Here is a 14,396-nt window from a genome sequence, read left to right as displayed (position 1 = left end):
ATATGCCTTTTTTTCATCCATCTCCAACTACAATTCTGTCTATTACTTTCTCATTACATCTTTGTCTTCCTCTCCTGTATGTCTGCCACTCGTACATGTTCCTTTACTGATTTACTGAATTTGTAGCTATCTCTTTAAAAGCCCAGGGCACATTAGGATATCGATGGTTCCCTTTTTATCATGCCAAAAATGGAGTAAATATACTAGTGGGTCATGTCAAAGATTAACATCTACATCTATTAAGGTACTTCAGGTAAATTTTACAAAAATTAAGTTGTCTTTGTTGATTTCAAATTCAGCTGAATTTGCCTAATGAAGTTTAATCCAGTCTGTCAACTGCTTTGGTTCACAGTTGCTGATAAATTATTGCAGATGAGGACAGCTCAGTTATTTTCAGCTGGTCCAGATAATAAACAATAATAAGATTTGTACATGCCATGTTACTGTGAAACTTGGGTTATGAATGCTTAGTTTTTGGATGTTTTAATGAGACTACTACATTTAGCTGAAGAAAAGCCAGATTTGTGTACTTGAGGTGCAAATGTCCGTTGTGTTTATCTTTTTAACCATTGCCGAGCTGGGTATACAGAAAGATGAACTGTAGTCAGTGGTGTACGTACATTACTGAAACTGGCTCTCCTGAAAAACCATAAATGCCATTCAAGTGAAGAATCATAGAAAGTTATAGCACAGAAGGAGGCCATTCGGCCCATCGTGTCTGTGCCGGCCGAAAAAGAGCTATCCAGCTTAACCCCACTTTCCAGCGCTTGGTCTGTAGCCCTGTAGGTTACGGCACTTCAAGTGCGTGTCCAAGTACTACTTAAATGAGTTGAGGGTTTCTGCCTCTGCCACTCTTTCAGGCAGTGAGTTCCAGACCCCCACCATACTCTGGTGAAAAAATTTCTCCTCGGCTCCCCTCTAATCCTTCTACCAATTACTTTGAATCTGTGTCCCTGGTCACTGACCCCTCTGCTAAGGGAAATAGAACCTCCCTATCCACTCTATCTAGTCCCGTCATAATTTTATACACCTCAATCAAATCTCCCCTCAGCCTCCTTTGATCCAAAGAAAACAACCCCAGCCTATCCAGTCTCTTTTCATAGATAAAATTCTCCAGCTCTGGCAACATCCTTGTAAATCTCCTCTGTACCCTCTCTCTACATCTTTCCTGTAATGCAGTACTCAAGCTGTGGCCTAACTAGTGTTTTATACAGTTCTAGCATAACCTCCCTGCTCTTGTATTCTGTGCCTCGGCTAATAAAGGAAAGTATCCCGTATGCCTTTTTAACCACCTTATCTATCTATCCTGCTACCTTCAGGGATCTGTGGACATGCACTCCAAGGTCCCTTTGTTCCTCTACACCCCTCAGTATCCTCCCATTTATTGTGTACTCCCTTGCCTTGTTTGCCCTCCCCAAATGCATTACCTCACACTTTTCTGGATTGCATTCCTTTTGCCACTTTTCTGCCCACTTGACCAGTCCATCGATATCTTCCTGCAGTCTACAGCTTTCCTCCTCACCATCAACCACACGGCTAATTTTTGTACCATCTGCACACTTCTTGATCAAGCCCCCCACATTCAAGTCCAAATCATTAATATATACCACAAAAAGCAAGGGACCTAGTACTGAGCCTTGCGGAACCAGCCTTCCAGTCACAAAAACACCGTCAACCATTACCATTTGCTTCCTGCCACTGCTAATTTTGGATCCAACTAGCCGCTTTCCCTTGGATCCCATGGGCTTTTACTTTTTTGACCAGTCTGCCATGTGCGACCTTGTCAAAAGCTTTGCTAAAATCCATGTATACTATATCGAACGCGTTACCCTCATCGACCCTCCTTGTTACTTCCTCACAAAATTCAATCAAGTTGGTTAGAATGACATCATGCTTGGCAGGATTGTCATAAGGATCTCCGTAAAGCATAATGGTGGATGTCACTGCCTAGATGCACACTTGACATTGACTTCCAACCCCCAAATATGCACGCGAATCCTTCTCTCAAATGATGGGTTTTTTTTCCACATTGTATTCTGAAGTTGCATTGTGGAAAACTTTCTCAATGCATGAGAATATACGAAGAGAAATTGTATTACTGCTGCATATTTCATTCTTGTGACAAAATCAGACTTACAATTACTACACAGTAATACTGCTCTGCAAGTATAATCTGTACTTATATATATTAATAGCAATGGGATTTCATTTTTTTTTTTTAAGGACATTTAAATGTTACCCGTGCTTTTGTTTATACCAGCTTTACTTTGACTATGCCTACTTACAATATTGTTTTTCATTCTCAAGGTGTGGGCATTGCTGGCAAGGCTGACATTTATTGCCCATCCCCAGTTGCCCTTGAAAAGGCAGTGGTGGGCCTTGAGCCACGTAACAATTGCAATATTGTATGACTGCTACCTTTGTTACGCACTTTTCTTTGCTTCCTTGAGCATTTGCAATATGTTTTTTAAAAAAAAACTGCACAGCTGATATACCTCCAGCAATGCCAAGCTCAATAGTGAGTACAGTAAACCTGGAAGTGAGTTGTGTTTTGGGCCGCCTGCTACCTTTGCTGAAAAGTAATTAGCCTGATGCTTGGCAACCACAGTGATCGTACTGTCCATGACATGGGCTGTTCTACTAACAGCCTATGGTCAGGATCCCTAGAATTCTACAGTATAAGAATGTAGAATCTGTGGCAAGTCTGTTTAGGATTTGGGGACATAATCGATCTGCATAAAGGAAATTGTTTTAAAATGCTGTGTAAGAGCAGTGCTAAACTAGTGCCTTTTATTTAGAAAGATGTGCATTTTAAGCCATTGTGTCGAAAGATGTGCGAAGAATCCTGAGGGGAGAGGCATTATAGGAACTGCCTCTTTTATTCTGACTAACATGCAGAAAGAAAGAACTTGTATTTAGATAGTACGTCTCTTGGCCTCAGGACATCCCAAAGCACTTGACAGACAATGAACTGTTGAAGTGCAGGCACTGCTATGTAGGCAAAAGCAGAAATTAATTTGTGTACAGTAAAATCCCACAAACAACAAATATCTATCGATAGATATATAGATATCGAAGCCACCCATTGGCTCACCAACCTGGACTTGGTAGATATCTATCGATAGATATCTACCAAGTCCAGGTTGGTGAGCCAATGGGTAGCTTCGGAAGTGGTTGATGCAAGTTTGCGATACCGCCAGCAAACAGTAAAAGTGGGCACTGATTTACGTTGTGGTCCTTAATTTGAGACTGGTGTCCGCAGTCGCATTATGCGTTCTCTCATATCTTCCAAAGTTGTAAGAAATGACCGCATCTGCCTTGCGATGTTCTGAAATGGTTCAATACAGGCCAGTGTTTCTGGGGACTTCTTTTGTGGGATCAGCAATCAGATGTTTGGGACATTCATATTGTCCCAGAAACTCTTTCCATTGTGCCTCAGGATTAAATGAGGATGCTTGAAGAGCATTAGTCCGATCCCAAAAAGTCTTGCAAGATTTCAAGTGTGATTTCGGAAGATTCTGGAGATTCATGAGTTAGTAAGTTTAGGTTGGCCATGGCTTGATTGTACTCACCAGCTGTTAGTGTGGCTGTCTGGATTTTATGTGGGGATATATGTGCCATAGGAGGTGACCATTGAACTGGTGTTGATTTTAATGTTTCAGTTCATTTTCATTGTGGCATTAAGCTGCACGTCCAGAGATTTGGTATGTGAGCTGCATACCCAGACTGATGTGCAATATTCAGTGGACAAATATACCAGCTTGATGCTAAAGTGGAAATGTTACGACACTAGGAGATGAGCTCCAATGACTGGGTGGCTGTTTTTCATTTTTCCCCCTTTTGTTCATACTTATCCAATTATAGCAGTAAACCAGAGGCAAAATGACAGATTGAGCTCTCTGGAATGTAAAACAATATGTGCAGGAACATGGAAACAAGAAACCTGTAAACAATGAAGGGGTGTACATTAGCAGAAATAGCGAAGAGGATTTGGATCTGGTTATGGATTATTTGCTGAAAATGTCCAGCCAATGTGAACCATTGCTAACAAAGCTAATGTAATAATCTAATGCCCTCAAGATGTAATCTATTATGTGGTTACTGGTGAGGCTGCATTGCAATATTGTGTACAATTTTGGACACTTGTAGAGCTGGAAACTACATGGGACTAATGGTGCTTGTGCTGCTTGGGTAGGGAAATATTATCGGGAGGAAATGAAGCCAGGGTTCAATAGTGAAGATGAGGGGATGATGCCTGTTCTAGATTTTGCAGAATAATGTTTGGTGATCAGACAGCATTTATGAAGAACTTTTGCTCATGAAATAAATGAGTATGGTAGAGTCTCTGTGATAGGATACGTTGCACTTTCTATGTGGAAGAAATGGTACAGTGCGGAGGTAAAATCGCCTTTTCTCTTTGCTCTTATCAACTGAAAATCTGTGACTTTCTACATTCAACAGCAAATTTTCACATTACAGCTGTGTAAGGATAATTCCAAAAGCAGCTAAAGCCTTGAGCAATTTACACAGGAAGTGGGAGCAAACTTAAAATCCAGTCTGCATAGGAAATCAGAATAAATGTAATTCTAGTAAGACCATGTTTTCTGAGCATGCCATAGTGTCAGTGAGAAGTGCAGCTTCTAACATTCAAGGCTCAGAGCAGGTATCAGCAATCTTTCACTATTTACCATCTAAAAACCCTTCATAATTTTAAAACCTGATGTCCTCAAATACTTCTGTTCCAGTGGAAAAAGGCTCCACTGTTTCTGTCCTTCATAACTATAACTTCTCATTCCTGTATTATTATAGTAAATCTTTGTTGTACTCTTTCCATGGCTGTAATATCCTTTGACCAGGACTGCACACAATACTCCAACATTGATCTGACCAATGTCTTGTACAAACTCAACATCAAATCCTTGCTTTATTATTCAGTGCTCTGACATATGAAATCTGAAATCCCATTTGCTTTTTTATGACCTTTACTTGTTTTTCCACCTTTTAAAGGTCTATGTGTCTAGATCTCGGTTCCTCATCGTTTGAGGCACACTTTCTTTTACTCTTCCCAAAATGTGCTACTTCACAGTTGTCTGCATTGAACTGCATCTGCTACTTCTCTGCCCATTCTAACATGTTTCTGACCTGCATTCTTCAGTTTTCTATGCCCCATAACTTAGTGTCTGTAAACTTTAATATCATTCCTGCTTTGTCTGTGTCCAAGTGGTTTATAGAAATTGAAAACCAAAGTCCTAGTACAGATCACTTGGGCACATCACTTCCCACATCCTCAAAAGCACCCATTTACTCCCTACTCTCTACTTTTTGTCCCCCAGCCATCACTCCATCCATTTCCTTTACTACTGTGTGCTTTATTATAAATGATCTAAATGTGCACTTTTCTTAACATACCTAATATGCAGGTTTCCTGTATGCTGCATGTGTACTACACAATGTATATTTACTACAACAATGTGTATTTACTACGACAACCTGCATTTATAGAACACCTTTACTATGGAAAAAGTCACAAGTAACTACACTTAGGGGGAAGAAAGAACTTACATTTATATAGCACCTTTCACAACCTCCAGACATCCCAAAGCATTTCACAGCCAATTAAGTACTTTTTGAAGTGTAGTCACTCTTGTAATGTAGGGAAACTTGGCATCCAAATTGTGCACAGCAAGGTCCCATAAACAGCAATGAGATAATGACCAGATAATCTGTTTGTGATGTTGGTTGAGGGATAAATATTGGCCAGAAACCAAAATTGTGCTCTTCAAATTGTGCCATGGGATCTTTTACATCCAGCTGAGAGGGTAGACGGGGCCTTGGTTTAATGCCTCATCAGAAAAACGACATCCTCAGTGTTACATTGAAGTGCCAACCTAATTTATGTGCTCATGTACCTGGATGGGGCTTGAATCCTCGACTTTGACAGAGGTGAGAGTGCTACTACTGAGCCAAGACTGACACCTCAGGAGGAACAAACACTGAGCGCAAGTAGGAAAGATGATTAAAGACACTGTCAAATTGATAGATTTTCAGAAGGCATTCAGAGGCGAGAGAGAGGAAGCTAAGAGGAGTTCCAGAGACTAGAGCCAAGAAGGTTCTGCCACCTGTGGTGGATCAGGAGGGGTGTAGGGAGCTGTAAGGCTGGAGGACATAATGGGAATGATGCCTTGGAGGGATTTCTTGAGGATTTTGAAATCAGTGTCGTGGCAATAGAGAGCCATTGTATGTTGACTAGGATCGGAGTGATGAGCAAGTAGACTTACTGTAGGACAGGATGCAGGTGGCAGAATATTGGACGAGTTAGAGTTTGTGGAGGGTGGCACTTAGACTTGCAAGGAGGGATTTTTAAAAATGGCGTCTGGAAGCCGCAAAACGAGGATAAGGTGGATGGGTGATATTAAGAGCTGGAAGTAAGCGATTTTTGGTGGCTAGGACATGAGTCTTGTAACTCAGTCATGTATCAAACAGAACTCCAAGGTTGCCACACTGCCTGGAGCAACTTGAGTGAACAGTTGGAGATGGACGTTGGAATTAGTGGCAAGGGTGTTTTTGGTGTGACTAAATATGGTGGTTTTGGTGGTTCAATCAAAGGAAATTTTTATCTCATCCATGACTTGCCAGATTGACACCTGTCTAACATCAGTTGTAGTCATGGATTTGAGGGTGGTGGTGGTGGGGAGTTAGAGCTGGGAGTCATCCGCATACATATGGAAACTGATCAGTGTCCATGGGGAGGTTCACTAGTGCTGTGGGGGCAGTTTTAAACTAATTTGGCAGAGGGATGGGCACCAGGATGCAGCATTAGAAAGGAGAAACAAGGTGCACAAAGGATTGGGAGAGACAGATAGCACTAGAGTAAGAAATAGTACAGTATTAAGTGGGGTCAGACTAAGGGAGAATACGAGAAGGTCTAAGAGAGGTTTACAGTGCATGTGTGTAAACACATGAAGCGTGGTAAATAAGGTTGGTGAGCTGCATGTGCCAATAGCCACATGGGAATATAATGTTGTGGCAATAACAGAGACCTGGCTCAAAAAAGGGCAGGATTGGGTGCTAAATATTCCAGGATACAAGGCATTCAGGAAAGATAGGGAAGGAAAGAAAGGAGGGGGGTGGCAGTATTAATTAAGGAGAATATTACAGTGCTGCAGAGAGGATACCCTTGAGGGGTCAAGGACAGAATCTATTTGGTTAGAGTTAAGAAACAATAGAGGTGCCATTACACTACTGAGGCTATTCTATAGGCCACCAACTAATAGGAAGGATTTCGAGGAGCAAATTTGTAGGGAAATTAGAGAGGTGCAAGATCCATAGAGTAGTGATAATGGGGGACTTCAACTACCCTAATGTAGACAACAATAATAGTGTAAACAGCAAAGAAGGGGAGGAATTTATGAAGTGTGTTCAGGAGAACTTTCTTGATCGGTATGTTTCTGGCCCAATGAGGAAGGAGCCATTGCTGGATCAGGTTCTGGGGAATGAGGTGGGTCAAGTGTTAGTGGGGGGAACATTTTGGGGAACAATGATCATAGCTAATCTAAACCTTATGATACTATGGAAAAGGACAATCTCGAGTAAAAATACTTAATTGGAGGAGGGCCAATTTCAGTGGGTTGAGAACGGATCTGGCCCGAGTGAATTGGATTCAAAGATTGGCAGGGAAAGCTATAATTTCAACTGTCAAACCCTTAATTTAATTTCCCAATCTACCTTTGACAACTCGCCCCTCATACCTATATAATTGGCTTTATTTAAGTGTAAGACTCTAGTTTCTTACTTAAGTACGTTACTTTGAAACTCAATGTAAAATTCTATCATAACCCCAGAGGTTGTTTTACTGAGATTACTAATTAACCCTATCTCATTACATAACACAAGATCTAAAATAACCCATTCCTTGTTGGTTCCATGACGTATTGCTCTAGGAAACCGTCTCAAATACATTCCATGAACTCGTCTTCCAAACTACCTTTGCCAATTTGATTTGCCCAGTCTGTATGTGGATTAAAGTCCCCCATGATGACTGCATTTCCATTGTTACAAGCTAGTAATTGTTTCATGATTATTCTGTCCAATGGTATTGCTACTATTAGGGGGCTATAAACTACTCCCACCAGTGTTTTCTGCCCCTTGTTATTTCTAAGTTGCACTCATAGTGATTCTACTTCCTGATCTTCCGAGCCAAGATCCTTTCTCTCCACTGTCCTTATGTCATCCTTTATTATTAGGGCTGCACCCCCTCTTTTTCCATCCTGCCTGTCTTTTCTAAATGTCATGTACCCTGGAATATTTAGTTCCCAACCTTGGTCATTTTGCAACCATGGGCTCGATTTTTAAATGACAGTGCGGGGTGGGGGTCAGTAGGCACGGGGGTAACCCGACTAATAAATTCCTACCGATTCCCACATTGTAAGTTAATTGGTGACCCTTAACGCAGATGCAGCTTCTGGGTTTGCCGTCCGAAAGTTGCGCAGTGGGCGGACTGTGCACCCGCATGACAGGCTGTCAGCTGGAGTGGCTCTATTTAAAGGGCCATTGCTCCAGGCTTTTGCTGCAGTAAACACCAGAAAACACACAATATGAAACCGTACAGGCGCAAGGCTGCTCCGAGATTTAGTGATGCGTTGCTGCAGCAGCTATTGGACGGTGTGAGGAGGAGGAAGGAAGTCTTTTACCTATGGACGGGAGGAAGTGCCCTGCCTCTGCCACCTCGAGCCAGGCCTTGGTGGCAAAGGAGGTTACCAGCAGCACCAAATCTCCCGCACCTGGGTCCAGTGCAAGAAACGCTTCAATGACTTAACTAGGTCAGCAAAAGTGAGTACACTTATTGATTCTCCTGCATTCTGTCTTGCACATCAGGACCCCCCGCCACCCCACCAAACTCATTCTACATTGCCAAGACTACTCCATCACACCACTCCTCGCACCCACTTAAGGCTCATCCTCAACTTACCTTCATTTCCTTAGCACTTCCTCACCTTCCCATTTGTGACCCCATCGCTACCACTCACCCCAATCCTGATCCAATGTTATGGTTCTGTCTCATACTCACCCTCTGCGCCTCTTTCACGGGCAGCCTCACCCAAAGCAATGCATTCATTGGCTGGCCATTTCACCATCATTCATTCTCACGTCTGTTCGTTCTCCCTTTCTAGAAGAAGAGAGCGTAAAATGAGTGCAAGAGGGCGAGGACTGGAGGCGGGGCCACAACAAGTAGTGGTCCTCACTTACGCGGAGTAGATCAATCGCACCCTTGAGTGCCCATCTGTCTGGGACGCCGAGACAGACACCCCACAAACGTCTGGTGACACAACTTTAATATTCATCTCACACAGTATGAATTGATGTTAACAATGTTGCCATGTTAAACACCTCAGTATGCTCATCACAACATGACACATCTGTGATGATGCTTAATATTGCTTTCTGTTCTCTTACAGGCCTTTCAAAGACTGCAGTGACGGGAGAGGGTGATTCCTCAGAGGACCTGCTGGCATCTGAGGTTGCACTGTCACACCATAGCGAGCCATCCACCAGCACAGAAATTCACACCTCGGTGGGTCCTAGTAGTGTTAGTTGGATTGGCACCTGGTGAGTCACCACACACAAGTGAGCACAAGCAGACACTGGTGGCAGGAGTAGCTGTGGAAAGTCTGCGTTGGTGGACGCACTGCTCTCCAGGCTTTGCTCAGCTGGATGCAGATGCTGAACCCCGGGGGCCATCCTTTAAAAGGAGAATGATCAAGGGACAGCAGCACATTTGCGAAGTATTGGAACAGGTGCCAGGCGCACTCTGCACAATAGTGCAAAGGATGGAGGAGTCCAACTCCAGCATGAGTGGAATGGTGGCACAGATACGGGAGGGAATGTCTGAAATAGTGTTGCAGGGAGGTGAGCAACTGTCTGAGATAGCATCGCAGGTAAGTGCGTGAATGTCTGCGAAGGAGAGAAGGCTCGCCTCTGTTAAGCTTCAAGCACGGCTCACAAATGAGTCCATTCAGGCCCTAACATCGGTCGCTCGGACTCTGGGAACAACGTTCTACCACCTTGAACAGGCAGACAGATATACTAGCACTGGCCTTAGAAGGCATCACGTATGTTGTCGAGCAGAGTGGTAGGAGTGATGTGGCTCTGGCCGAGGGGAGGGATGATGGTGAAAGGGGTCGTGGAAGTGGGGACACCACTCAAAGCACTCCCACATCTCACCCATTGACCCCCTCTCGACCAGAACCTGCAATGTTGCCTCCTCCTGGTGGCCGAGTCTGCCCCTGCATAGATGCAGGTGGAGCAGTCTTTGGAGGGGCCCTCTCGGGCTCCAAAACCCAAAGGGCATGGGTTCAAAGCATCTAAGCAGTCAGGGCATGAAAGTGAGCAACCTACTACTACCTCTGCTGCAGCCACAGGGGATGCACCACGTAGAAGCGGTAGGAAGAGGAAGGCTATGGATTTGAGAGTATGAAGGGTATGCACAAGAGTGTCTGACAGACCGTCATGGTTTTCATTTATATTTGGTTTTTGTTATATTCACACAAAAAGTTCTCCTCACCACTACTGCCATATCTTGCCCGTTCTTGACTGGCTTTTGCGATAGGGCCCTTTCATGAGCTTCACCATGAACGGCGACACTTGATGCCACCCATTATGTCACTATACAGTGGATGTATGTGTAGTTGCAGGACTGTTGTGCTGAAAAGGGTGTGGGGGTGGGGGGGGGCTGCTGGTGTTGGCGCTGCTCTTTCTAAGTGGTGCAAGGACTGGACTCTTCACACTTTCTGATGTTGGGAGAACAGTTCACATATCAGTGACTTCCTGGCCTCACGAGCAGCCAGGTGAACCACTGCTCTGCCCGTGGGTTCCTCCTCCTTCCCAATGTGGATGGGGCCTCCTCAAGCGGCACCCCTCTCTGTTATGCAGGACACAACACACTACTATAATGCATCCCACTCTGTCTGGTGCGTATTGAAGCGTTCACCCAGAGCGATCAAGGCACCTAAATCGCGCCTTGAGCAGCCCTATAGCATGCTCAAGTATAGACCTGGTGGCAATGTGGCTGTTACTATATCGACACTGTTGCCCGGTGATGGGGTTCCTCAGAGGTGTCATGAGCCACGTGTGCAGGGGGTATCCCTTGTCCCTGAGGAGCCAGCCCTTAAGGGTGTTTGGTGCGTGGAAGAGGGGCGGGATGTTGGATTCCCTCAATGAAGGAATCGTGGCAGCTGCCAGGGAATCTGGCGCACACATGAAGGAATCTTTTGCAGTGGTCACAAACAAGCTGAGTGTTGATGGAGTGATACCCCTTTCTGTTGATTAACTGTCCTGGCTCTTGTGGAGGGGCTCATATTGCTATATGGGTGCAATCAATTGCACCCTGCATACGTGGGAAGCCAGCCACATAGTGGAATCCCACTGCCCTCTCTGTCTGGCTGAGGTCGTCCGTGGGGAAGTTGATGCACTGCGAGCCTCTGCGAAACAAGCCGTCGATGACCTGCCTTATGCACATGTGTGCAGATGACTGAGACCCCAATGATGTCCCCGGTGGCACCTGGAATGATCCAGAGGCGAAGAAGTTGAGGGCAGTGGTCACTTTAACTGCGATGAGTAATGAGATGCCGCTTGGCCCAGCTGGGAGCAGCTTGGCATGAAGGAGGCTGCAGATGTCGATGACCACCTGTCGACTCACTGAGCCTTCGTATGCACTGCTCCTCAGAGGCCCAGGAAGCTGAGCCTTGGTCTGTAGACCCTGTGGCGAGGGTAGTGCCTCCTGCGCCGTCGCGCTCTGTTGCCCTCAGTGCTCTTGTGCGGGTGCCAGTGGCACAGCACAAGAGCACTCCAAGTGGCGGAGGTGCACACCGTGCCTGCCAAGGCTGGTGATGTTGCTTGTCCTCGGATGTAGTGATGAATGCAGCCATGGTGCCCCCCCCCCCCGAATCCTGATGGTGTCAGTTTGAGGGGGTCTGAAAAGTTGGTAAGTATGTGTGAACAGAAGAATTCTGAATGGAAACTAAGAATTTTCAGTGAAAACACAAAGATCTCCCAGCCAAAAGTTTGTCTGAAAGAACTGAGTGCCCTGCTGCAATAACTCCCCTTTTATCCCCATCTGTCAAACAAGCATTTGAATGTCCAGCTGGCTGCTGGCTGAAACATGTTTCCTGTAACATGGAGTGTTTCCCATAGCACGGGAAACACGCTGAGGCTGAATGAAAATCAGCCCCCTTCCTCAATGACCATGAAATTAACTAGTTCAAATATGTAACTAACTGACTTAAGTGTCATCCCGCCGGCTTTAATTGCCGGTGGGACTTCCGCATTCATGAGGCGTGCGCGCACAGACGCATCTGTGGGGAACTTGGAAGTCGACGGGTTGGAGCCGGCTTCCGAACCCACTCGGGATTTCCCCGCTTTTCAGTGCCGCCCTGCCACCCGCACCCGGATTCTAAAATCAGCGCCCATGTCTCTGTAATGGCTATTAAGTTAAACCCGTTTATCTCTATTTGTGCAATTAATTCATCTACCTTTTTACGAATGCTCCATGCATTCAGATAAAGGGCCTTTAATTTTGACTCCTTACCATTTTTTTCTGCTTTGACCGTACTTGTTGCACTATTACTGGTAAACTCTCTGTCCCTTCCCGTCACACCCTACTTATCTTTATCCAAGCCAATACACTGTTCTATTGTCTTAACTTTTCTCATTAGATTTCTAAATTTCCCCTCACCTGACCCCTCCCGCATTCCCCTTTTTAGTTTACAGCCCTAGTTATTTGCTTCAATTTGCCAGGACGCTGGTCCCAGCATGGTTTAAGTGGAGCCCGTACCATCGGAACAGCTCCCTCTTTCCCCAGTACTGATGCCAGTACCCCATGAATCGAAACCCCTTCCTCCCACAGCACTATTTGAGTCATGCATTTAACGCTAATCTGTTTGTCCCTATGCCAATTTGCACGTGGCTCAGGTAGTAATCCAGAGATTATTACCTTTTTGAGTTTCTGCTTATTAATTTAGACCCTAGCTCCTCAAACTGTCTCAGCAGAACCCCATTCGTAGTTCTATCTATGTCATTGGTTCCTTCGTGGACCACGACAACTGGATCCTCTCCCTCATGCTCCAAGTTCGTAGGCAACACAGCCTTCGGGACTGTCTGTCGCGGCTACAGAGAACAGTGTCTGCCCCCCTAACCAAACCATCCCCTACGACTACCACGTTCCTTTTACCCCCCCCCCCCAACTTGAATGGCCTCCTGTACCACAGTTTGCCCATCTTCCTTGCTGTCGTTCATACAGGCAGCAAGTATCTCGCACCTGTTGGACAAGGTCAGGGGCTGAGGCTCCTCCATCACAAGATCCTGGGTCCCCTTACCTGCCGTACTTGCAGTCACAACCTCCTTTACCTGAACACGGAATGAATCTAAACTACTACCTAATCTAAGGGTGTGACTGCCTCCTGGATCAAAGTGTCCAGGTAACTCCCCCTCCCAGATGCATCCCCCCGCTCTTTATAAAGTAATAGGAAATAGAGGGTAGTGGTGAATGGCTGTTTTCAGATTGGAGGAAGGTATGTAGTGGTGTTCCCCAGGGGTTGGTACTGGGACCACTGCTTTTGTTGTTATATATTAATGACTTGGACTTGGGTGTACAGGGCACAATTTCAAAATTTGCAGGTGACACAAAACTTGCAAGTGTAGTAAACAGTGGGGAGGATAGTGATAGACTTCGAGGACATGGACAGGCTGGTGGAATGGGCAGACACGTGGCAGATGAAATTTAACGCTGAGAAGAGTTAGGTGATTCATTTTGGTAGGAAGAATGAGGAGAGGTAGTATAAACTAAAGGATACAACTCTAAAGGGGGTGCAGGAACAGAGAGACCTGGGGGTATGTGTACACAGGTCATTGAAGGTGACAGGACAGGTTAAGAAAGCATACGGGATCCTGGCCTTTATAAATAGAGGCATAGAGTACAAAAGTGAGGATGTTATGTTGAACCTTTATAAAATACTGGTTCGGCTACAATTGGAGTATTGTGTCCAATTCTGGGCACTGCACTTTAGGAAGGATGTGAAGGCCTTGGAGAGGGTGCAGAAAAGATTTACTAGAATGGTTCCAGGGATGAGGGACCTCAGTTATGTGGCTGGAAACATAGAAAATAGGGGCAAGAGTAGGCCATTCGGCCCTCCGGGCCTGCTCCACCATTCAAAATGATCATGGTTGATCCTCTAACTCAGTACCCTGTTCCCGTTTTTTCCCCATATCCCTTGATCCCTTTAGCAGGATAGACGGGAAAAGCTGGGATTGTTCTCCCTAGAGCAGAGCAAGTTGAGGAGATTTGATAGAGGCATTCAAAATCATGAAGGGTCTAGACAAAGTAAAAGAAAAACTGTTCCCAC

General features: G+C 45.1%; 1 protein-coding gene across 3 annotated transcripts in view; it reads left to right on the top strand.

Annotated features, from left to right (window-relative positions):
- The window catches only part of tex2 (testis expressed 2), a 139,115-nt gene that overhangs the window by 62,593 nt on the left and 62,126 nt on the right, over positions 1–14,396 (top strand). The gene's annotated exons all lie outside the window — the stretch shown is intronic.

This window comes from Heptranchias perlo, chromosome 23, assembly GCF_035084215.1.
Source record: "Heptranchias perlo isolate sHepPer1 chromosome 23, sHepPer1.hap1, whole genome shotgun sequence".
NCBI classification, from domain to species: domain Eukaryota; kingdom Metazoa; phylum Chordata; class Chondrichthyes; order Hexanchiformes; family Hexanchidae; genus Heptranchias; species Heptranchias perlo.
This window is presented reverse-complemented; position numbering and strand designations above follow the sequence as displayed.